We start from the raw sequence: 24,446 nt of genomic DNA, 5'->3' as shown, positions 1-24,446 counted from the left end.
GGTCAATATGTCTTTGAAAATGAAGATCACTATCAAGTCCCTATGAGAGGTAATAGTTAAATAACCATTAACATTTTCATATATTTTCTCCCAGCCACGTTCTTTTGCAAAGAGGCTTTTAAATTTTTTTCAAGTTTTTACTTAAATTCCATGTAGTTAACACATAAGGCTTTAAATTTTTTTAAACTTTTGATTTTGAGATATAGATTACCATACCATAGGAAATAATACAGAGAGATCCTGTGTAGATTTTACTTGGTTTCCCCAAATGGTAACACTTGAAAAGCTATCATACAATATCACAGCCAAGGTATTGCCATGGATATAGTCAAGATACAGAACAATTACAACAAAGAAGCATTCTACTGATGCCTTTTTTGGTCACATATTTAACTCCTACCTTCCCATCATTATCCTTGATCCCTGGCAAGCACTAATTTGTTTCCATTTCTTTATTTGGTCACTACAAGTATGACATATAAATGGAACCAAACAGTATGTATGTGCCCTTTGGGGATAGTTTTTTCTCCATTTAGCATAATCCTCTGGAAATTAATCCAAATTGCTGTATACACCAGGCAGGTGTCCCTTTTTTATTGCTAAATAGTATTCCATGGTATGGATATACAACAATTTGTTTAACCGTTCATTCACTGAAGCATACTTGGGTTGTTTCTGGGTACTGGGCATTATTAAAAAGCTGCTATGAATATTGATGTAGTTTTTTTTGTTTTTTTTGTTTTTTTTTGTTTTGTTTTGTTTTTGTGGCAGGGGGTGGGCAGTTTTAATTTCTTTGGGATAAATGTCCCTAAGTGTGATTGCTGGGTTTATGGTAGTTGCATATTTAGTTTTACAACTATCACACTGTTTCACAGAGTGATTGCAACATGCCACATTCTCACCAAGAATGATCATCTTTTGGTATCCTCACCAGCATTGGTGTCATCACTATCTTTTACTTTAGCCATTTGGATAGGCAATATATCATTGTAGTTTTAGTGGTTAATGATATTGAATGCATTCTCATCTGTTTATTATTATTTTTATATGTATATCTACTGTTCATGTCCTCTGACTATATTTATATATGTACTGACTATATAAATGGAACATATAGTACATATGTATGTATGTAATGGCATTTTATATTTAAATTTTAATTATCATATAGTTGTTGCTAGTATATAGAAACAGAATTGATTTTTGTATATTATTCTTGCATTTTGCAAGATTTAGAAGACGTTGGAAGATTTTTGTTTGTATTCCTTGAAATTTTCTACATATCTCTGCAAATAAGGACAATTTTATTTCTTCTATTTTAATCCACCTTCTCTTCCATTCCTTTCCCTTCCCTTTCTTTTTTTCATTGGCGAGGACTTCCCTTCCAACACTGTGTTTCATAAGAACAGTGAGAGCAGACTCAGTAATCATGCTATAGCATTTTTTAAATGTAAATCTTGACAAATTGTTTCCTAAAGGAATTGCAGAGAACTATACTGTGAAAAGTGATGCGCAGAAGTTATCCCTACTCCTAAAGAGAGGGTGGACTAGTTCGCTTCAGAAGATCCCTACAACTCCTTAGTCTATGAATTCAAATGATACCACTGAGGATCATTTATCATATCAATTTTTAAACATGACTATATTAGTCTAAACTAAGTTCTATAGAAAAACAACCACCCATCATTTATGAAGTTTATGAGAACACTTATTATAGGAATTAGCTCATGCAGTTGTGGAGGCAGACAGGTCCCACAATCTGCCTTCTACCAGCTGGAAACTAGGAAAGCCAATGATATATATACTTCAGTTCAAGGAGAGATGTGTAATTCCCAATCCCAATCTGAAGGCCTGAGAACCAGAGGGATCCTGCTATAACTCCCAGAGTCCAAAGGACCAAGGACCTGGAACTCTCATGTCCAAGGCGAGGGAAAGATAGACGTCCCAACTCAAGAAGAGAAAGAATTTTCCCTTTCTTCACTTTTTTGTTCCATTCAGGTCTTAAAAGTACTGGATGATACTGGCCCACACTGGTTGGGCAGAGCTCTTTACTTAGTTACTGAACTGAATGTTAATCTCTTCCAGAAACACCCTCACAGACACTACCCAAAATAATATTTACCAACTATCTGGACATCCCCCAGGTGAATTAATACAAAAATTTCACTATCAAAATGACAGAGAATAATAAACTTTGAATATTAGTGAGAAGTTTATTTTGCCTTTGACATTCTTAGCACCTGTTTCTCCCACTCTATTTCACGTTATCACCTAACTTCTCTCCCACAGCTCAGAAATTTCATTGGTGACATCTCCTACACTGCATTTTCCTTTGTATAGACAGGTTAGGGATTGGTTTATGCCATGCTGTATTTTATAACTATAGGATAAGTCCTTGAGAAAGTAAAATTACTTACTTACATCCCTACTGGAAAAGTTATGACTAGAGTCAGAGATATTTTGTTCCATTATTGATTTTTAACTTTTAGTAAATCTACTCATCAAGCACTTTTCTGGGCCTGAAAAACTGCTACATACCCAGAAACACCTTACCTAATACACCCTTGAAAATGTTTGAACTTGTATACGAGTCACTCTTCAAACACTGATTCTTTACATCAAAATAATAGGTAGAAAATTATTATAATTTTGCCACATATTTAAAGGAAAAGTAATTTTTAATTCATTTATTTTTCAAAAGAAATCTTGTAAGTGGTAAAGTCATTAACAGTGATAATATTGACACACTGGTCTCTGCCATTATAAAAGCAGTATAAATAATGATTTTGTGTAGATATTTAGTATTGTGGCTAAACTATAACTGATATTCATTCTATGGAAAACATCCTTCCCATCATTAACATCTATATTAACTTGACTCAAATTTATCTTGCAAAAGTATCTTAATATATACATTAAGATAATCTATTTTTCCACTTAAGCTTGGAATGAACATAGTGGTTTATGGTCTTCTACTGTATTTGCCCATGCTGAGGTCAGAATAAAGAGAAATGAGAAAAATACATCTGACACATATTAAATATTCAATTACAGGTTATTATGCTAATTAAATAAAATTGGCAATTATTGCATATTTAAGTGCATATTTCTGTATTTTTATATTTATATAGTGTTTATAAATAAAAATAATTATAGCAGTTAATTATATGCCATGATAGGATAGATAATGAGATGGTATGTTGGAACTTATAAATATTTTAACATTTAACATATATTTCATGGGAGGTAGGTAAGATAAGTACTTGACAAAATTATGACTTTATGTGGAATGGAGAAAAACTGCAAAGCAAACAATTACGCCCATAATTGTTTGAAAATTATCTTCTAGGTCAGAGATATCACATTTAAGAATTCTTTAGGGACTTAATTAAAACAGAGTTATCACTTCTCAAAAATATAATCAAGAGACTTAATTTTGGTTGTTCATGTTTATTTTGACATTTTAAAATGCATTTTAATGTGAGAAAGCAAAGCATCATTTTACATTTAAAATAAAGTTTTTCTATTTACTTTTTAGTAATAGGTCTTTTTAGTAGGTCTCTTAGAGTAAAACCTTTCCATCATAAGTAAAACAGTAAAGTGTTAAAATGTCATGACCATTAAGATGTATACAAACTTATAAACTAAAATATCTCCATACTTAGGAAGAAGTAGACTTTATAAATGAGTTGGTATATTAAAAAATATCTCATCATTTCCTGTTTTTTCCAAAAAGTATTGCTTCCATAGATTACTCAGAGCATTTATAAAACTAAAATGGAATGATACAAAACATATCAATTAAAAAGTCTGTACTATGTGGTAGCATAGGAAGATGAAAATATTTTTTAAATAGAAATAATTGTTAATATCAAAAGCCAAAGGAAATGGCAGAGCATTTTGCATAAAATATCTCAAGAAATGTACAGAATACTACTATCTCAGGATACATACTTTTATTTTAGGTATAATTCTTTTTGTTTTTAAAGATTTTATTTATTTATTCATGAGAGACACAGAGAGAGAGGCAGAGACACCGGCAGAGGGAGAAGCAGGCTCCATGTGGGGAGCCCGATGTAAGGACTCGATCCCAGAACCCTGGGATCAGGCCCTGAGCCCAAGGCAGATGCTCAACCGCTGAGCCACCCAGGTGCCCCTATTTTAGGTATAATTCTAACAGTTAATAAGAATTTGCACTGAAGAGCAAACACATGATGTGGAAATCAAGTCAAAGACAGTTTGCTTAGGACACCTGGCTCACTTAGTCAGTAAAGCATGTAACTCTTGATCTCAAGGTTGTGAATTTGAGCCCTGCTTGGGCATGGTGTCACTTAAAAACAACAACAAAAAGGCAGGCCACTGAAGTGACATGTTGTCCAGTAGAAAAGACTAACATGGGGAGTTTTTCAATGTCATACCTTATTAGACCTATAAATGCAGTATTTAAAAAGGGGAAGTCCAGATTAAATCTGCTACAATGAAGAGGGAGAGAGAGCATTTAAGGGGGCAGGGACTGAGATGGTAATGGGAAGGCTTTTATGAAAGTTTCCTACAAATGGAGATAAATATTTTGTCTTGAAATAGAAGATACTCCAGAAGGTATAGTAGAGTAGGAAAAGCTTTCAAAGGAGAAGGAATAGCATGGGTAAAGACACAGAGACTCAGTATAGGAGAGGAATTCCACATTGTAGAATTTAGAGAGGTAGAAAGAGGTCAGACATTAATTAGAGCTCCCAGTTTGCCAAGATCCTAGAATTCATCCTCTAGCACAATTACTTTAAAAATATGATCCTTCCCCCTCTAGGGCTTTAATGAGATACCTCAGCACCCAGTGGACAGGAATCAAGGGGCTGAAGGAATAGGCAGTCAAGGAGACACCCAACCTTGATGCCTCAAGACACACACAGGGATAAGCCATTGTCACTACTGCCTGTTGTTCTTAAGGTGTGTACTTCTTCGCAGAGCTGGCTAAGGGCACACCTATGATGTGGGAAAGAAATGCAGCCACATCCCTATTACAAACACCTTTCAAAAATAGTATCAATTTATTTTAATACGTGTATTTTCTTAAAATTTAGAATTAGGTCCTTTTATATATCAAAAAGTTGTCATTGAATGTATCCAAGGGACCGGAGTTTCTGCCCTGGATAAAAACCATATAAGGAGCTAGGATTCTGCTGTCACACTCCACATACTATCCCAAACACATGTACACACGCACACACAGACATTTGTGTACATTTTTACATAATGCACACACATGCATGAACACCAGACTTTTCTTGACATAGCTGCAAACCAGACAATGCCCTTGTGTAGTTTCCTACTAACTGAAATTCTAACCATCTAGTGAACAATGCATTTTCTTGTGCTCAGGACCATTCAGGCATTCAAAGAATCCATCTTTGGTCAGTAGGATTAGAAACAGTAAGGATAATGTCTAAGAAATACTTGGGATCCTACTTGATATGGATTAACTGGCACATGAAACCCTCTTTTCTATGTCTTTGGGTCCCATACTTCTATCTTACGTGATCAAGTATCATGCCGTGACATCATCTATAAGGAGGAGCCAGTCTCAAGTGTGAGAGACTCTCCATTTTCACCAAAGCTGTTAGCATTCATCTGTTTAGAAGCAACTGCCACAGGCTATAGTTTACCACTGAATGATTTACCTTAGTGAGTCACGTACCAAATTTGCAGTTGAGGAAGATCACTCCAATAATACTACGAAGAATATGCTTAGTGATGAAGTGAGTATATTCCAATCAATTGTCTCTCAAGCTTACTTGTCATTAATTATACCCTCTGCTGAGACTTAATACCTAACAGATCTGACCTGAATGACTGTGACTCTTTTTGTTGTTATGATTAAGTTTCTGGAAAAATTAACTCTGAAAATTTAAGGGAAATGGAGACAGCAAAATTGTCTTTCACAAATTTATTGAGGGAGTCTTAGGAGACTGCCCTTCTCTCAACTTTAAAATAGCTCTCAGTGGGATTGAAGAGAAGGCTCCTAATCCTAGCAGAACTAGCCCTCGTCAAATCCAACCTTCTGCTTAGCCAGGACCAGGTTGGTCCTAAGAATTACTCAGGAATCCCATCAAATTTCTTTGATGAAACAATTCCCCCACTCTCTCAGATGACAATTTTATACCTCTTCTCACCTGGAATTTCCAAGACCTTTCCAACTTTTCACTTGCCGTTGACTGCCTGCTTTTTTATTTAACTGGAAAAATAGAAGCAAATAGAAAACACCATCAACCTCCTATCAAATCTACCTCCCTTGCTACTTAAAACCCATAGACTGTCTCTTTGTATATCAGAGAAATTGTTCCTGCACTTTTCCAAGAGCAACTCTCCATGAGTTCACCAAATCCCATCTTTTCTTCCTTTCTGAAGGAGTTTGCACCTGTCGTTACCATTCTCTACTGACTTAGCAATTTCCCCTTCTGTCAGCAGCCCAAGTGTCCATTGATAGAGGAATGGAATTCAATACTTCATACAACATGCTGTGCTCATCACAGCAAATGCCCTCCTTAATCCCCATCACCTATTTAACCCATCCCCCCACCCACCTCTGTTAACCCTCAGTTTGTTCTCTATAATTAAGAGTCTGTTTCTTGATTCACCTCTCTCTCTTTTTTTCTTTTGCTCATTTGTTTTGTTTCTGAAACTCCACATATGAATGAAATCACATGGTATTTGTCTTTCTCTGACTTATTTCGCTTGGATGATACTCTCTAGATCTACCTATGTTGTTGTAAGTGGCAAGATTTCATTCTTTTTATGGCTGAATAATATTCCATTATATCTATATATCTATATAGATATATATCTCACATCTTCCTTGTCCATTCCTCTATCGAAGGACACTTGGGCTACTTCCATAATTTGGCTATTGTAAATAACGCTACAATAAACATAGGGGTACATATATATCCCTTTGAGTTAGTGTTTCTGTATTCCTTGGGCAGATATCTAGTAGAATGACAAAATTAGAATTTTAGCCCAACTATTGGGGAGATATCTAGTAGAATGACAAAATCAGAATTTTAGCCGAACTATTCCACCAAAAACCCTTTTTAGTCCAAACAAATGACCATCAGTCCAAATCAGCAGTCTTGGGCTCTGCAGATGCAGCTGGCATTGTTGAACACTCCCTCCTGTTTCACTTGCAGACTCTTCTCTTAGTTGCCTTCTGTTTGTCTTCTTAACCTCTGCATACGAGAGTAACTCAGAGCTCAGGGTTGGACCATATCTCTCCTCACCCTCACTCTTCAAGTGCTTCTGATATAATCTCATAAGTTGAAATAACTTCTTTTGAAAATATTTATTTATTTATTTGAGAGAAACAGAGAGAGAGAGAGAGTTGGGGGGGGGGGGAGGCAGAGGGAGAGAATCTTCCAGCCGACTCTCTGCTGAGCGCGGAGCCAACTTGGGGCTTGATCTCACAACCCATGATATCATGACAGCCAAAACCAAGAGTCCAATGCTCAACTGAGCCACCCAGATGTTCCTTGAAATAACTTCTCTTAACAGATATTTTTTTATTTTATATTGCCAGCCCATTGATTCCATACCTGCCCCCATACCTTCTCCTCCTTTATCCTATAGTAGGCAGAATTATTTTTTCAATATTGTCACATCATTCCTGTGTTCCAAATCTTTTAACAGCTTTCCATCAAACAGAGAATGAATTTAATAAGAGAGAAGAAAACCAAAACTCCTTGTAAGGGCCTACCAGGCTTTCCATAATCTGACAACTGCCAAACTCTCTGGATCTTCCTAAAATTCTCTCTTGCTTACCATTCTACATTTCTCTTGCCTTCTCTTGAACAAACCAAGCCCATTTATTCCCCACAGAGGGACTCTGCAGTTGCTTTTCTTCTCACAGTTTATACTGGATTTTACATTGCACTCTTACATTTGGGTCTCTATTTAAATATTACCTCTTCAGAAATGCTTACTTTGACTACGCTAAAAGACAGCTGCCATGCAACATAAGACTGAATTAGTTGGCTTTGGGTTTCTTCAGGTACCTGCCACTATCTGAAAATTTGCTTTGTATTGTCTGTCTTCCCCACAGATAGGGCTCTGAGGATTGGTGTCCTACTATTTTTTTTACTGCCTCATTCCCAGTGTTTAGGAATGTTGGGTACACAGCAACTACTCAATACATTTTTCATTAAATAAGAACTTGCATATACCAAAAATATTTTTGATAAGTGATTCTCAGCAACAGATTATTTAATCATTAATATGTGTCCATAAAGCCACTGGCCTGTACCACTTATTTACTCATTTTAAAAAGCAAAGACCTTGAGAAATTCACTTTATGTTCCTTTATATACAGTTTATATATACACACATACATACATGCTTATGTTCCCTAAAGACATTTACAGACATTTTGAATACAGAAAAGGTATTTCATATACATTTCTTTTTTTTTTTTTTAATTTTTTTTTTATTTATGATAGGCACACAGTGAGAGAGAGAGAGGCAGAGACACAGGCAGAGGGAGAAGCAGGCTCCATGCACCGGGAGCCCGATGTGGGACTCGATCCCGGGTCTCCAGGATCACGCCCTGGGCCAAAGGCAGGCGCCAAACCGCTGCGCCACCCAGGGATCCCCTCATATACATTTCTAAAACAAAACTTCCTTTGCTTTAAAACAAATCTAACTTGCACAGCTTAAAAATGTATATTCTTGTCCTGTCTTCTATCAATTTTAGGGGTGTAGAGATTATGAGCTATAGTTAATGGAGAGATACCAAAACATTAATTTCTGACTAACCTCTATAAACATTTGGATTTCAGATGTGTCTATACACATATATACATATATACACATTTATATATACATGTATATAAATCATGAGAACACAACCTAAGTGCATAGTCATATGAGCAATATCTATATGCTATATTTATATGCCTAGTGCAATATCTATATGAATAGTGCAATATTCATATGCCATATTTACATGACAAGATAATTTATAAATACATACAAGAATCACCTTTCTATTTTCTCCAGGATTTTTAATACATCCTGCATAAAGAGTGGATAAAAGGAACAAACTTCCCTTAGGTTTGTTCCCAACATCTCTACATTTTAGGTTTATGCTCAAATGGCCTGAAAGGTTCACATTTCTTAAGGCAAATTTGTCACCACAGCCTTTTCTACCACATGCTAAAATAATTAGCACTGGAGAAAACAAAACCAAACAAGGAAGACAAAAAAGGAGGACCAAAGAGAAAACCATAGTTAATCTGACACACATCCAAATCCTCCTTTGTCTTAGAACTTTGCCCTCCTTGTATTATTATTATTTTTTAAAAGATTTTATTTATTTATTCATGAGAGAAATAGAGAAAGAGGCAGAGAGATGGGCAGAGGGAGAAGCAGGCTCCTCAGGGAGCCTGATGTGGGACTCAATCCCAGAACCCCAGGATCATGACCTGAGATGAAGGCAGATAGATGCTCAATCACTGAGCCATCCAGGTGCCCAGCCCTCCCTTGTATTATTATTATTAAAAAAAAAAAGTGGCGGGAGAGAAAGGACAGAGGAAAGAAGGTGGGGAGGGGAGGGCCAAAGAGGAAAGAAGGAAGAAAGGAACAAAGGTTACTGAGGAAGAAAACAGTGCATGATTCCTGCCTTGATGGGAAAAATTCTTAAATCTTAATCAATTCAGAGATTACAATGGATAGCTTCTTTTTAAGAGTATTTGTTTCTGAATGAGGGTCTTATTTTTGCATCCGCTATGCTATTTTAACATTATACACCTTAATTTCTTTTAGCAATTGGAGCCTATATATTAAGAGTTTTAAAAAAGAACATAACAGATAATTTTCCTTCAGCTTGTTCCAGAAATTGACAAGCATGAATAAAAAAATAAAATCTTTATTTTTTTTATTTTTGGCCATCTTCTTTTAAATATCATAAAGCTGAAACTGCCAAATGTACAGCTGAGATGAGAGAGAGACATGAGAATGAGAGACACAGATATATTCTCAAATATTTTCTTTATTTTTTTAAGATTTTATTTATTTATCCATAAGACACACAGAGAGAGAGGCAGAGACATAGGCAGCAGAAGAAGCCTATGCTCCATGTGGGGAGCCCGATGTGGGACTTGATCCCAGTACCTGGGGATCATAACCTGAGCCACAGACAGATGCTCAACCACTGAGTCACTCAGGTGCCCCTATTATTTTCTTTAAATAAGTGTAAATCCTGAAGCAGATTGTGATATTTTGTTCTGCTTGAGGAAATAACAGTAAAGAATAGTAAAGTAATAATAAATAAGCATCATTTTTCCAAAATGTACATTATAAATAAAGAATACTACAGGTTGATGGGTTTGGGAGTGGTAAGAAGAAATGAAAAGAGCTCAGTGAAATAAACAATTAAAGATGATGACAAGCACCCCTCAAGAAGGAGTAGCCACAGCTTGGACACAGCAGAACTTGAATGCCAAAGCCAAGCTATCCTAATTCACTCCCCTAACTACCACATGTCACTGTCACTATACATTCATTGGTTAAAGGATTAATGAAAATTTGTGTTTTACTTCATATGCAGATTTCAAAAACGATATATTTTTTTTAAGATTTTATTTATTTATTTGAGAGACAGAGATTGCAAGAAAGAGCATAAGTGGGAGGAGAGGAGGAGCATGCTTCTCGCTGAGCACTGAGCCAGATGTGGGGCTCATCCCAGGTCACTGGGATCATGACCTGAGCCAAAGGCAGATGCTTAACACCCTGAGTCACCCAGACACACTCAAACAGGACATTCTTTACAAAAATGTAAAGCTACCATCAACAATGTTTGTATGTGATGTTTTCACATGCACATTGATCCAATGGGAAATCTTCTGAATTTGGGATCAAAGGAAAAATCAGTAAGTGATAACTATTTTAAAATACAGAATGAAAATACAATCACAAATTTTAACCACAGATTATCATAAATAAATGAAGGATGAAAAGAGGGAACCATGAGAATTTACACTGGTAAAGTTAAGAAGGGGCTTTTCCACTGTGGACTAGAAAATCAATAGGAGATGGTCATACAAGGGAAATACCACAGGCAGAGGGAGAAGCATGCACAGAGGTCCCGATGTGGGAAAAGCACCAGGGATGGTAAGAGATTAATAAGTGAGAGAAAGAGTATTTAAGATGAGATCAGATCCAGGCCCTTCAAAAACCTCTTAAGCCATGTTAAGATTTTAAAAAAATCTTTTCAAAGTGCATTGAAGTACTTTGAGGTCAAAGAAATTTGAGACATTAAGTATTATTTTATAGGACTTACTTGTAGGTTCAAAATGCACATTAGCTAATTAAATATTCCAAGAATTTCAACTATGAAGAAATGTTGAGCTTGATTTAATTCAGGGTTTTCCAAATTTATTTGAGCTTTGAACACTCTTCATGTGACACACATTGATAATTCTGCTGAACTTTCCTCTTTGGTGGATCATTTCCCAAAGTAGTTATATTGCAACAAAGGGCACTGACAAACCTAGATGCTATTGTTACTTCATGAATTAACTGAAACACCATTTGCTATATCTGGGTATAAAGGGAGCTAAAATATTCAAAAGCATTACATGGTAGAGATAATGGGTTTCATTGTTACTCAGCTGGACAAACATTGAACAGTCTACTCTGGTAGGTTCTAAGGGATTATGCTTAACAATGGGGTTATAAGATGTATAAAACCTATATTCTTATTTGGAAGACTTCGAAAGCATAAATACATTCATCCATTTATTTATCCATCCAACAAATTTGTGTCTAAATGAGTCAAGCACTCATTGTTCTAGCCCTGAGGGCTAACAAAAAAAACAAGACAAACACTGTCTTTGCCTTGTTGAAGCTTACATTCATGCTTGGTGTAGAGGAGAAAAGCCAAATAATAATAATAATACTAATACTACTACTACTAATAATAATAATGCAATCTAGTAACTGATAAAATAAAACATATATTCACAGGTAAGAGAGCAAAGAGTGAAGGCAGATAAATAAGAGCATATAACTCAGGGTGGGGAGTAGGAAAGACCATCTTTATTTGAGAAATAATTTGGACATACTATAAAGAGGAATTGTAATTGCTAAAGGGATATATGTTCATAGATTGCTTGATACATAAATTTGAGCTCAACAACTTAGTATGGATGTGGAGCAAACAAATCATGGAAGTTTTAAGAAACAAAACTAATTCTTATAATAGTCCAGGAACTATGTTAAGATTTGCACATATTTTTAATATTTAAAATCTTCCAACAGCTCTATGAGGTAGGTTTCTTTTTAATCACTACTTTAGAGATGAGCGTAGACACTAGAACATTTTTAAATTATGTATGTGGTTTGCATTATATTTCTTTTTGACAGTATTATTCTATATGAGCCTCAGCAGGACTGTTGGGTTTCTATTTTGCATGCTTCTTTAGTGTACATCTTCCCTATAATTTCCCATTTTTCCCAATAACCATGCCAGCCAGCAGCCTGGTAGCAGAGACGGCACCCTCAATGAATCTTGCACCACCCCTATGGTCTGAAAGGGTCTGCTATGTTTATCTATCATTTTATCACTAAACTCCCTGAATTCTCTTCTTGTACAGGAGATGTTAGATACCTTACTTCTGGAAAAGTTTTGGGAAAGATAGAGAGATAGACTATTTCTGATAGCCTTTCAACTGTAACCACACAAACTAGTAGATTAGCTCATGGCAGAATCAAGGACCAACTGTAGGTCAAGCAAAGCCCATGCTAGCTTATTATAAGGCAATTCTTAATAATAACACTTTGCCAGAAAGAAAAACATCAGGGGTAAATGCCATTCCAGACTGGGCACAGAATAACAAGCATAAAGGTATGATCTCCACACTTATAATCATGGCCACAACAATGGTCACTCAAAACAGAAAGAAAAGAGGACTATAAGAATGAAGTAGGCCCTTCCTGAGTGAATTAGTCTAGATACTACTATCAAAAACAGCCTGGCCATTACAGTAAAAACAAAAACAAAAACAAAAACAAAACAAAACAAAACAAAACAAAAAAACCCAACTCCATTATTGGGAAAGACTAAACAATCTGATGTACAATAAACCTTCTGAGACTCAAAATCAGAATGGAGTATCATAAAATATTGATTGATGAAAAATAGAAAAGATGGTCTCTGATTTCAAAGTTAATTCAACACTGTTTAATACAATGCCTTTTGTGCCAGAAAATTTAAAAATAATAATTAGTAGAAAGATGTTTTGCTTACTACACGGGAAGGGAACAAAGAAGTCCACTCAAAGTTTTCATGGTAATCCTCATTAAAAACAAAAAACAAAAAACAAAAACTGCTGACAGATAACTTTAACTTAACCCTTAAAACAACATTTAAAATTTTAACATGTTTAGCAGCAATACTTCAAAGTTACATTTTCCTTTTGCCTGCCATCTTAAAATTTTCAAACAAAACATTTATTAATGACTCACATTCATTATGATGATTCTACACTGCAGTTTAATGATGCCCAGAGAGATACCAGAGTGTGGAACTGTCTGCTGTTGCACCTAAGTGGCCTTACAGTGCTGTGCTTTCCATTCTGGTTTCTGACCTTAATGGGTTTTCTCTCTCTCTACCATTGCTCTTGTCTGTGACCATTAGATGTTGATCATCATCAGTCATTTCCCACAAATGTTCCTAATTTTGTGCTTCTACCACAAACAAAATAGCTTAACATGCTTTTAAAATATAGTATGAGACGACATGAAGAAAGATCCACAGTGATTATGGGACATATTTTGGTTCATGAAAAAAAATGCCATTACTTGTTTTCAGGCCTCTAATTATGTTTCAGAGGATGAGGCTGGCTGGTTAATCTGTCCACAAGAAAATTATGACAATGATGATATGGCAATGATGGTGACAATGCAATTATCACAACTGCAAGTCAGACACGGGGGTAACTGTGTCACTAAATCTTCACAGTCGTAGGAGCAAGGTACAATTAAAATATTTTTTTTTAAGAGGAGGAAATCAAATTTTAGAAAGATTCATGAATCTGACTGTATTTACATGGTAATCACTGGTGGAACTAGTATTTGAGTCCAGGCTTCCTCCCATTCCCTATATCTGTACTGCCTCCAAATATCGATAACCACATTTACAATTTTTTTTTAGAGAAATCACAACTTAGGTGCAAGGTCTTAAAAGAAACAAAGGTCACTGCATTTTAACTATGTAGATTTCTTTAATAAATGTACATTTTGTTTTACTGAGACTGTCTTAAAAGGCACTTATTTTTTGATTCCTCTGCTACTTGAAATCAAGGAGATGTTAATTCTGAGTGATAATATCCTGCAATCAGGTTAAGTTTAAAAAATTCTCATTGCTAATCCAAAAACAAAGAATTACAAAGAATCCTGTTTATTCTATAGAAGTATCATTGTCCTTATCATATTTGACTCACTACTTAATTTATTACTTAATTTAGGAAATTTGGTAGAATCTGATATATTCACAACCCAAGGTTGTATCTTAGGGTACAAAGATAGCCCCAGTGGTCCAGGAATTATATCCATCTCAAATTATGCTCCTTTGGTCTGTGTGGTAATTTCAAAATTTTAAATTAATTGCTTTTTGACTGCAATCTCAGGGACCTTCTAGGTATGATCTGAGACTGGAATACATGATCTGGTGGGGAGACAAGAAAGAGGCAGGCTACTTCAGATTGAGAGGGGGCAGTTTTAACAAGCAAGAGAATTTACGTACAAGGCTTGTCTCAGGCAGCTGCAAGATGATTGGCTCTCCATACCTGCCCATCAGAATCTTAGAAGTTTGTAGAGGGGACCTTAACTGTGCTCAGGTACACACACTATCCAGATGGTCAAAAACACTTCACTATCTCAGAGCTTTGTCCACACAACAGTTCCCACTATGGAAACGGTGGGCAGTGTACATTCTGTACTAAGGAGCCTGAGTCTTGCATGCAGGTCTATCCGCGGTTACATCCTATTGCTTACCCCTTCCAACAATGGAGACATTTAAAAATGGAGAGATTTCTAAAGATTTTATTTATTTATTCATGAGAGACACACAGAGAGGCAGAGACATAGGCAGAGGGAGGAACAGGCTCCCCATAGGGAGCCTGATGTGGGACTTGGACTCAATCCTGGGACTGCCCCTGGCCAAAGGCACATGCTCAACCGCTGAGCCACCCAGGTGTCCCAAAACTGGAGAGATTTCAAATAAAACGTGGATGTACAGGTCACGCTGTCACAAGGAAAGTGGCAGCCCATTCAGACTGAACCTGTTTGCACCAGATTCCCAATGGCACCATCCGGCCTGCTTCCCTCAGTTGCCTTGGGTTTGTAAGGTAAGCCCTGCTTGCCTTCTTTAGTAAAAATCTGAAAGTACAACTCCAAACTTTCCTTTTGCTCCACTTTGTATTTTAGTTTACTGTGCATTTTCAATCATTATTTAAAGTAGTCTGAACGGCTGCCTTATGGCACATAAAAAATATCATTAAGAGTTCTTTATACAGGAAATGGATTCAAGCATTAAGCTACTTGGCTCATGATCCAAGTCACCCAATTTCAAAACCCCCTACTTTATATTACACCAGATCTTTACCATTTTTTAAACATTTTTTTTAAATTTATTTATTTACGATAGTCACACACAGAGAGAGAGAGAGAGGCAGAGACACAGGCAGAGAGAGAAGCAGGCTCCATGCACTGGGAGCCCGACGTGGGATTCGATCCCGGGTCTCCAGGATCGCGCCTTGAGCCAAAGGCAGGCGCCAAACCGCTGCGCCACCCAGGGATCCCACCATTTTTAATTATAACAATATTAATTATATATATATAAAATTATATATATTTATATATAAATAAGTAAATTTTATTATAAATAAAATTTATATATATACATATATACATGTATATGTGTGTGTGTGTGTGTGTGTATATATATATATATATATATATATATATATATATATATATATATATATATAGGCTGGTGGTACCTTTTGTAGCTTCCTTCACTGAATTCAGTTTGAAAGAAAATACAACCCCACCAAATCAATACTGTGCAGCATCACTTTCATGGGAAGCAGATTTGATAGTGAAAAGCTTGTAAGATAGAGAAAACTCAAGACTGCTTTTCTTTAAATCAAAGATATTCTATAAAAAAACAATTATTTCACTTCTTTATATAATACAAACAGCTCATATGACATGAAAATGAAAAACAGTACCTACTTAGAATGTCACACATAAGTACAATGGAGAAAAACGAGAGAACAGGGGAGAGGGAATGGTGGGGAGACAAGAGGAGTCATTTTCTTATGTCAGGTAGTCACAGAAGGAAGTTCAATAATTCCTCCAAGCTGAATGTCCCTTACCAACAGTGACCCCTGAAATCATCATTGCTCCATAGAGACCAGAGGAACACACCTGCACAGCCAGTCAGCTCCATTTGCTACCCCTCACACAGTACCAGGAACAGAACTCAAGCTTTAAAAAGTTGGCTATTATGCTATTTTGTTTCCTGAAGCACTCAGAGAAAATGTTAACTCTAACTGCTCCTGAGGTTTACTGATGCTTTCAGCAGACAGAATTTTGAAAGACTACACAGGCAAACATCTGATCTTTGGAAAACAGATTAACCTGGAAGGAGACAATGAAATAAATCCTGAGGTGGAAGGCTTCTCTTACTAACAATGAAAGAAAAATAGGCCTGATCGCTAATCTATACGAATAGGGGAAAGGCCTCAAAAATGAATAATCTTTATATTACTTATAAATGTGTCCTTCCAAAATTATGAGATACCTATATTTTCTGAAAATAATTGGTTCAATACAACATGGATTATTTATCTGCAGCTTAATGCTAAGGAAATCATGTGACTAGTAAACTATGAAATATTGCTTCGTAACTTCAAAACTGCTAGTCCGTACCCTAGGAAACAGACACGCTGAAACAAGTTGTTTGTTACTCTCAGATGGAAAATATTGTTTTCACTTTCTACCTGCCTGTTTAAAAAGTCATAAACAAAACAAGGTACTAACATTATAGACTCCATGTTATTTCCACACTTAAATGAATAATCATTGAATAGGGACTTTCAGGCCATTTTCACTAACATGGACCACTGTCTTAGGCTAAAGAAGCTACATTTAGAGCGATCGATGCACAGCATTTTCAAATTTAGGGCAAATTACCAAGTAGAACTGTCCTACTTTACAGTAAGTTTGGATTTGAGAATGAATGTTACAGGTGAATAAGACCTAAATACTCAAAATATTTTCACAATACCCTTGTGCACCTAAATTTTAGACTTGAGGGGAATAAACGGGGCAAATAATACGAGGAACAAAGTTCATACAAAGACTGTAAATCCTGACCCCTGTGCTGTGCTCTGCATCAACAGAAACCTTTCTGCTAGGCTGAATAATCTCATAAACCCTGTGAGAGAAGTTACATTTCTACTATTCACACTCAATTCCAGGCAGATTAGATTGATATAGCAACTTTCTTAATCTCTTTTACAAAAGAGAATTAGTCTGTCTGAATTTTGAATCTAACTTTACTTTCTTTGAAATACTAGATTTAACCATTTTCTTTAATCAAGCTGAAATAAGGTTCTGGTTTGTACAACAAAGAAACACGAAAAGGAAAAGAAACAAATACTATGAAAAAAGAAAACAAGACTTTTTATGGAATATTCAGCATTCACTGAAGCTATTAACAATCTTACTGTGAGATTTTAATATTCTTAATGAAGAAGAGGCTATTATTTGTTTCTTTTTAATTGTCTGTCTTTGGAATAGTTAGCTGTTTGCTAAATCTATGTCCAAAATTGTCGTTTAATTATCTATCATTTGCTTTATAAAAATCATCTTTTTTCTTTTTGTCAATTTCAAAGCAAATAGGACAGATACTTGTCTGTCTAAAAAGATGATGTATTACTTCAATTAAAAAGTATGAAATGTTTGGCAATCTATCCAAAGAAATTAAAAACATGTATTTTATTTTAGGGTTTGTGTTACATTTAAATATATTGAAAACATCATCTCTCTGAAGACATGACTCTTGGTAGATGTTTAATGTTAAACAAGTCAATAGAATAAATGAATTATTCAGAAAAAGTAGTTTATTTTTTTAAAAAATCTATGTCAACCTAACAAGTTTATTTTTAAAAAAATCTACAATGTTAACCTTAATTTACCTAAAAAATGGTCTAATTCAGTGATTTGTAAACTTTTTTGTTGTATGCCTTATCAGTGAAAACTTTTCAACACATTCCTCCATATATATATTTATTAATTGTATATCTATGCCACTTTTTTAATACATTAAGTGACTGTTAACTCATACACACAAAGACACTAATTTTAAAATAAAGATAAAATAATCAAGAGTCTGATTGAAATTAAGAGTCACTTTAATATGTGATGTTAATGCTTGTCCTGGCTGTAACAGCTCGCTAAAATACACAGATGTAAATGAGAGGGTCAATGGCTATGATTATTATGTTATAAAATTCCTTTTTCAACTCCCTTCATCATCTACCATCTTTGCTGAAATGTGACTTGTATATTTCAATTTTCCCTGAAGCTAGGTTATTTTTGCCAAGTAACCACAGGAGAATTCATTTATATTTATATTTAGAACCATTGGGCTTAAGATATACTAAAACTGAACCCACTTTAAAAGTTTGGGGGATCCCTGGGTGGCGCAGCGGTTTAGCGCCTGCCTTTAGCCCAGAGCGCGATTCTGGAGACCTGGGATCGAATCCCACATCGGGCTCCTGGTGCATGGAGCCTGCTTCTCCCTCTGCCTATGTCTCTGCCTCTCTCTCTCTCTGTGACTATCATAAATAAATAAAAAAACTTGAAAAAAAAAAAAGTTTGGTAAAAACTACCTCCAAGATTTATGTGTATGCAAAGAACTTTTATGACTAAAACATTTTATGTGGCTATAAAATCACAATGATAGAAATTTTTTCTTGGTATTTTCCCCAAAATGTTTTCTTCATAGCAGAGATTTAAAGACCATTACTTCAAGTTAATTTTTAAAATATCACCTGTATCCCAAAGGGAATGACTTTGGGGTCTATTTTTCCCCAAAGTTCTGATAAGTATATGCTCAAGAGTTAACCAAGCATATATACTCTGTAACACATCCTAGGACATATGACTCTGTAAGTTTTCTAGATAATACCAAACTGTTTTCAAAAGTAGTTGCACACATATACTTTTACTATGCTTTTATCTGTTATTGTAGTCTTTTTTTTTTTTTTTTTTTTTTAAAGAGAAAGAGCATGTGAGAGCAGGGAGCAAGGAGGGGCAATGGGAGAGAGAGAGAGAGAGAGAAAGAGAACCTTAAGCCAGCTCCAATCTGCACTTAGCATAGAGATCCACCTGAGGCTTGAACTCATGACCCTGAGATGAAATCAAGAGTCAGATGCTTAACTGACTGAGCCACCGAGGTGTCCTATGGCCATTTCTACTACAGAAAAAATGAAATTATTTCACCCAATGACATGGTTTTCTTTTTTTTTTCTTTTTTTTTTTTTTTTCTTTAAGAAACCACATAGAAGTATATGACTTTTAAGTTCTCTTTAAAATAATAATTTTAGGGCAGCCAGGGTGGCTCAGTGGTTTAGTGCTGCCTTCAGCCTAGGGCGTGATCCTGGGGACTCAGGATGGAGTACCACATCAGGCTCCCTGCATGGAGCCTGCTTCTCCCTCTGCCCGTGTCTCTGCTTCTCTCTCTGTGTCTCTCATGAAAAAAAAAAAAAATCTTTAAAAAAAGAAACTTCCAAAATTATTGTTTTATTTTATCATTTTTAAAGATTTTATCTATTCATTCTCATGAGAGACACAGAAGGAGAGAGAGACAGAGACATAGGCAGAGGGAGAAACAGGCTCCATGCAGGGAGCCCCATGTGGGACTTGATCTCTGGACCCAGGATCATGCCCTGAGCTGAAGGCAGATGCTCAACGGCCGAGCCACCCAGGCATCCCTAGAAGTTTCTATTCATGTCCTGAATACTAGTTTTTAAACATCTTTCTCCTACTAGCTAATATATCAGTGCACAATAATCCTTAAATTAAGATTCAACATTAAGAACTGATTTGGTCATGGTAAAACATCATTTATTAATATGCTAAAATTTTGTTCAGAATATTAGCAACTATGTTCATGAGGGTTTATCCCAGGAATGCAAGACTGGCCTAACATTCAAAAATCAACAAATGTAATTTACTATATTGACAAACCAAAAAAAAAGGAAAAAAATATGATACCATAGACTGCTTAAGATACAAATATCCACTCTAAACAGGGCAAGCCCACATGAATTTTATTCCACATTCTAAATTACGGAAAAGTTATTAAAACTTTTATTAAACTTTTATTAAAAGGATTAAAAACCCAATTATTATAGTGTTTATACTATGAAGTATTTGATTAAGACCTTAAAAAGCAAACTGGATTTACTTTTGTTTCTAGAAGGAACTCTAGTAACTCAAGATAACTGTAGAGCATCTTCCTATCTAATAGTTGTTTCATCACAAAATCATGCTGATGGAATAGGATTGTACTACCTTTGTACCCAAATGTAAGGTTCAGAGATAATATGAGCATTAGCTCTACTATGTTATCTCCTTTGAGATCCAATATATCTTATCTCTGATAGAAATATTTAACAAAGAAAAGGTACTCAATTGAAGCTTTAGTAATAGTTAAGGCATAATAATTGTTTAGGCTCAACAAATCTGCAGTTGTCTTGTTATTTTATCAACTACATTTACATGCCAGATATAATTCATCTGTGCCAGATGAATATGCAAAACCAGAATCTAAAACCAAGACCTCTAAATTGTATCCATTATTTCTTAACTCTATAAACTTCAGAAACTTATAGATGACAGATCTGTCAGAAAGTTCTCTTTACCAACTAAAGTAAGGACAACCCAATCTCTGTTATGGACTGTCATTAGTAATTTAGCGGAGCTAGAAGGCAGTTCAGCCGAGTAGACAGAAAATTAAAACATGGGCAGCTCCTGATTGGAAATTTATTCATAGCAGGTAATGAAATAGTGCAGTCAGGATCTCTGGTATTACTCAGAGAGAGAGATTTAATTCTGATAACTTGATGATGGCACTTGAATCAGAGATTATAAACGGTGACAGGTTGTGACATATAGATAGGATGAAATGAGCATCAGCAACCTATCTCTACAGAAGCTGATTTTATATAAGATTATTTTTTTCAAGCAGTAAATATATAATTTCAAAAATTATTACAAGTTTTCAAAAAAGAGACTTAGGCCTTACATAAACCAGGTACCATTTTCATATGTACTTTTCCATGGAGTATAGTAAAAATCAACAAATCAATGATAAGGGGTTGAAGAGAACTTATCTTTTAAAATATGTAGTTTCTGATTTCACCTGGATAAGGAACAAACCCAAAATCACAGGCAGAGTAGCTATTCTATGGGGAGGTGGCTGGGTTTTCATGTGTTTATTTACATGTTTAATGAATTTATACTCATGTACAAAGAATGCTATTTATATTTACTAAGAAAAATAAGTTTTTATTTTGGAAAATGTGTGCCTTTTTATATTAATTAATTATCAACAATGACATTACTTTTATAATGAAAAGTATATTTTTTTAAAAAAATTGCTTATAGACAAAGCTATAACAAAAATATGACAAAAAAGTATTTCCACATAGACAGGTATTTCAAAAATTTTTTTTAATTTGTGAAGTGGCATATTTATTGTGTATGGTCAAAACTTGTTAGATGTGGGGGGTTTAAAACACAGCACAAAAATTCTTTAATGCTCCTGCCACTGAATGAAGGGGTTCATGTGCCTTGTCCTTGAAATTGTGTTTGACCTACAGTTTATAGCAAGAAATGAAGCTAGGTCAGTTTCTCCATCCAGACCATAAGAAATGCAAGCCATTTGGAATATTCACTATTGTAAGAAAGCTCAAGTAACCTGTGGAGTGAGCTCTAAGAAGAGGAACTGAGGCCTGCTGGCCCATCATAGTCATGGCTGAGCTCCTAGCTGACAGCCAGCACTATGTCAGTCAAGTAAGTGAACCATCTTTAAAATGGACACTGAAAGATCCGCCCCTTAACTGAGCCACTCCAATTGACACAACATGTAGAAAGGAAGAGCTATCCCTCTGAATTATGCCCAAATTGCAGATTTGGAGGCAAAATAAACAACTGCTGTTATCTGAAGTCACTAAATTTTGAGCTGGTTTGTTAAGCAGCAATAAATAACTGAAAGGACAGAAGAGGACTTGAAACGTGAATGCTGATTATAAAAATGGCTTTAGTATTGCAGCAGAGCAATGTTATGTTACATATACTCTAATCAGAAGAGAAGAAAGAAAATGTAAAAGAAAAACCTTGATAAGTTTTATCAAGCTAATACAAATTTTGTTTAAAAAAAGCTTTTAATAAATAACATAAAGTATTGAGAAAATAATTCAGAGTCCTAGAATCTGTAGTATTTTATATACTGAGAAACCTAAGTATTAAAAATTATTTGTTTAAATTTGGTGATTTAAATTGTTTAATTTTGCTTTGTAGGGTTGTATCTATTTTATATAATGATGTTACAACCAATAGTATAAACCTATATAGAAAAAACTAATTCTACTAAATTGGAAAAAAGAGGTATTATCAAACAGAACTATACAAATGCATTTTAAATAAAACTATATTTACAAAGGACTAAGCCTATATGACATAATGCAACCAAAAAAATTAGTCATAATATAAATAAGCCAAAACCATGCTATATTATTTGCCAAAAGTAAGCACCTGAGAAAGATTAATAGTTAATTCCATAACAAAAGAAACCAAGTATTAAATAAAATGTTACATATGACTTAACTTCTACAACAGAGATGTTTTTTAAAACAATTACGTATAATCCCTTTTATTTAGAAAATTGTATAACTTTTAGTGGACTATGAGAGCTCGAGGTACAGAAAAACACACTATAATAAATATTTTAATAAAATAATCATTTTTAACATAAAAATCCACCCACTTAAAGTATTTCTTTTTAAAGACACAGTTCTACAGAATAATTGGTTCATAACACAAAAATTTAACCATTTAATGAATGTCTTTCATAAGGCACAGTTCTATAGTATAAAGTCCACTCTGACTCATCTAAATAAGAACCAGAGAGTTCAATTAATTGTATCTTTTGCCCACAATCTACTTTTATAAGATTTTTTCAATAGTGGAGTTATACTATAGAATTAGCACAGGTTTAGTTCTTTTTACTTGTTGAAAATCTGTACTAGGAAAAGCAATGTTCAAAAAGGTGACACAGATACAAAATACCGTTACAAAGGGAATTGTATTAGCCCCTAAACACTGCCTCCTCTTATAATGAAAAACCTGAGAACCAGAATGATTAATCGATTTGTTTCAGAATGAAAGTAGGCCTGGAACCCTGCCACCTGCTTCTACCTCTTGTGTCTTTTCTCATATGTTATGCTGCTTCGTCTGGCGTGAGTGAGTCCTATATGGTTATGAAATATAAAGCAATGTATACTATTCAGGAAAGAGCAAAGGAAAACAATTTCCTCCATATGAAAGTCATCTAATTTATGGTGAAAAATTAGAAATCTTCATTTTGTCAAAGTACTTACTAAAGCATTTTTCTACACTGCTCATTTTCCACACATGTGTATATTTGTGTATAATGCAACATCCAAAAGAAAATTCATTAAGCTTCTTTCAAAAATATTTATTATAAAAATTAGTTACACATTGATGCTCTGCTGGTTTTGATATTCCTGACAGCATGTTTTCATTATATTTTCACTTATAATCAATAACAGATATAAACTGATAGTATTTTTGGCTTTTTAAAATATTTTTGCCATGTAATGCTATTTAATCACCTAAAACACCCTTTATTTAAATGGCAAAAGAAGTCAGAGATGTGTTTAATCTTGTTTCAACATTAAGCCTTAGTTTATTTTTACGTAACATGGTCCTAACAAAAGGACTTACCACATTTAAATAGAGATGCTATGCAGAATAAGTAAAATAAAATATGTAGCTAGGACAGCTCCAGTGGTTCAGCAGTTTAGCGCTGCCTTCAGCCCAGGGCCTGATCCTGGAGACCTGGGATCTAGTCCCACATTGGGCTCCCTGCATGGAGTCTGCTTCTCCCTCTGCCTGTGTCTCTGCCTCCCTTCTCTCTCTCTGTATCTCTCATTAATAAATAATTTTAAAAAAAATCTTAAAAAAAATAAAATAATAAATATGTAGCTAATGTATCTAAAACATTTGACATCATATCTGATGTATTACATACTAACAGATGTTAGTTGTTTTTACAGTTATATTAATATAGCTGCGATCAA

The 24,446-nt window shown here is 34.9% G+C and overlaps 1 protein-coding gene across 1 annotated transcript in view; it reads right to left on the bottom strand.

Annotated features, from left to right (window-relative positions):
* Window positions 1-24,446, bottom strand: part of GBE1 (1,4-alpha-glucan branching enzyme 1) — a 267,868-nt gene that overhangs the window by 109,740 nt on the left and 133,682 nt on the right. The gene's annotated exons all lie outside the window — the stretch shown is intronic.

The sequence above is a fragment of the Canis aureus genome, chromosome 30, assembly GCF_053574225.1.
Source record: "Canis aureus isolate CA01 chromosome 30, VMU_Caureus_v.1.0, whole genome shotgun sequence".
Lineage (NCBI taxonomy): Eukaryota > Metazoa > Chordata > Mammalia > Carnivora > Canidae > Canis > Canis aureus.
This window is presented reverse-complemented; position numbering and strand designations above follow the sequence as displayed.